Consider the following 2625-nt stretch of genomic DNA (forward strand, 5'->3'; position numbering starts at 1 on the left):
GATTGGCCTTTTCCTCCAGGAGATTTGCTGTTAAACCACATTTTGAACGGCACTGACACTCAGTGATACTGCTATTTGCTGGTAAATAGCCCATATTCCTGCTTATTCTAAACCACATTGCTCAGGACACTGGAGGTGATTGTCAATTTAGTTGATCAATGGGAAAGCAGCACAAACGATCACAACACAGCAGCGTCTCCCTTTCCTCCTGACAATTCAAAATGCAAGGCAGGATATCTCCTGATATTTCTTCACACTTGTCTTGAATAAGAAAACATAGGGTGCCCCTAAACAGAAACTTTGCTTTCTGTGAATATTAACTAGGGGGATAGCAATTCTAATCAGACAAACAGTACACTAGGTGAAATTGTTTGCTAGCGTCTTGGACAGTTGTATTTCAGACTAGCTAATGTGCCATCTCTCAATGTTCAGGGTATTTCAAGACACAGCTTAATCCTTGTCAACTTTTAAGCTCATTAGGCAGACATAAAGCAATTTCACTCTAAAAATAAACATAGGTACAGTGAAGCATTTCACTTCTTCCAAGAAAACATCTCATCCTTGTTCGACCCTGATCCCTAATCCTAAACAAAATCTTCTCGAACTCAGCCTGCCAAATTCTGTAAAAACAGGAAAAGACCATTCTCCCAAAGTAACAGACAGATTTCAAATTACGCTTATGCTGACAATCCCTTCATCATTTTAGGCATAGATTCAGCTGCAGTGGCAGCCTCCTGTTTGCAAAGGTGATGAACATCACTAGATTCTACATCCCTATGCCCTCTGCAGTTCAGCTGAGAACACAGAGCTAAGGGCACTCCTGCTCCCTGTCTGCCTTCTCCTTTGGCAGGAGGCTTTTCCTCATGCTGACATTCAGCTGTAAGGAAAATTCAGTACCTGTCTGATGCCTGTACCCAAGAAAATTTACTCTTTAATATTATTGATCTACAGTACTACAAAGTAAAATAGAAACAATGGAACAATTCTGGCAAAGAATTTTCACCAGGTCTGCACAGTACTGTGGATAGCATTATATTTATGAAAGCAGTTTCATGATTTGGTTGTATCAATAGCAAAAGATGGAATGGAACAATTAGAAATGCCCTTTAGTCTATATTTGCATGTACCTGCTCTATGCAAAACACAAGAATTATACTTCCACAAAGTAAAATGGAGAAACCTTGCAATGAATGCTACTGCTGTGACTGCAGGCTAATATTATTTTGCAGACAAATCTTAATTCCAAATTGTTTTTTTAAAACTTGATGCTTTTTGATGAAAAAAAGGGAGAGGGCTGGAAATATGATAGTGAATTCAACCTCTCAGTCTGATTTTTTTACTGGATTTTGTTTTCCTTGCCAAAAATGAAACTGATTCCTTATTTTGATGTATTAATGAAAACTGATATAGATGGCAGCAAGTTTCCATTACCCCTCAATGTTGTTCAGGTAATAGATAGCAGATTTTTACTCCAAAAATGAAGCTCTCTTTAAAAACTTGCAGTAATTTATTAGCTCATTCTCATTTTATTAAATACTTCAGGACCATGCTTTGAGACAGGAGGCTACAGGCAAATATCCTAACATGAAGAAAGAAAAATCAGTTCCCCTTACAGAATTTTACAGATTATAATTGGTTTTCTTACTACACAGGTAGAGTTTGGAAGTTTTTTCTTGTGTTTCATATGTGGGGAAGCTAAGATCAACAAAAATTAAAAATATTATTGGTTTCAGTCATTAGCAACAAACACAAAGTGAGATGCACACAAATTTACATTTTGTTAGCAGTAACTGGAATGAAAAAAAGAAGGCAAATTCTGTATTTAGGGCTTTAAGCTTCATGGGTATGTGGGTGGTGTAACACTGCTTGTTTTGTAAAACCAGAAGTGTTTGGAGGGAGAAAATATTTATCAGCCTAGCAGTTATTATGTTCCATGGAAACACATTTTTCTTCTCCTTTCACTGTTAATGAGCCTAACTGATTGGTAACAGACCATTTTGCTTCAGTATTTCACCAGCAAGTCAAGTGACGTTTTTACCTCCTTTCAACATGTTTTTCATCTTTTCAAAGGCAGTCTCTCCATAACATAACTACTGCTGTGTATCATACCCCTGTAGTTAAGAGGACAAATTGTTCTCATAAAGCACAAGGTGTCTATTCTGATAAGATCTCACTAAGAGATGCCCTAGAGTATGAATTTCCTCCAGAAAACAAAGGTGTGCAAATGCTATGTATCACCCTAAAACATTCTGGCAAATGAAAGAGAATCCAAATCCGCCTAACAATAAAAGCCAAGATATGAAAGCCTCCCTTGTCTCTGAAATCACACTGACAGTGAAACACACTGCTTACAGCCACAGCCTGGTTTCCACTGGCAAGTAGAATCCAGCCACCTGGAACATTTCAATGGCCATACACCTGCTACGACAATTCAACTCAAAACCCCAAACAAACATTCTGTCCTATATTTCTATTTAAAAGATGATTTGCTTAAACAGCACAATTATGGGAGAGAAAATGGTTTTAAGGATGCATTTCCTAGAACGTAAACACTTTCCTGCTTCATAGTACAACTATACATAACATATCCTACTAATCAAAAACTATTTCAGATTCATTCCCTTT

Source organism: Zonotrichia leucophrys, chromosome 3, assembly GCF_028769735.1.
Source record: "Zonotrichia leucophrys gambelii isolate GWCS_2022_RI chromosome 3, RI_Zleu_2.0, whole genome shotgun sequence".
Lineage (NCBI taxonomy): Eukaryota > Metazoa > Chordata > Aves > Passeriformes > Passerellidae > Zonotrichia > Zonotrichia leucophrys.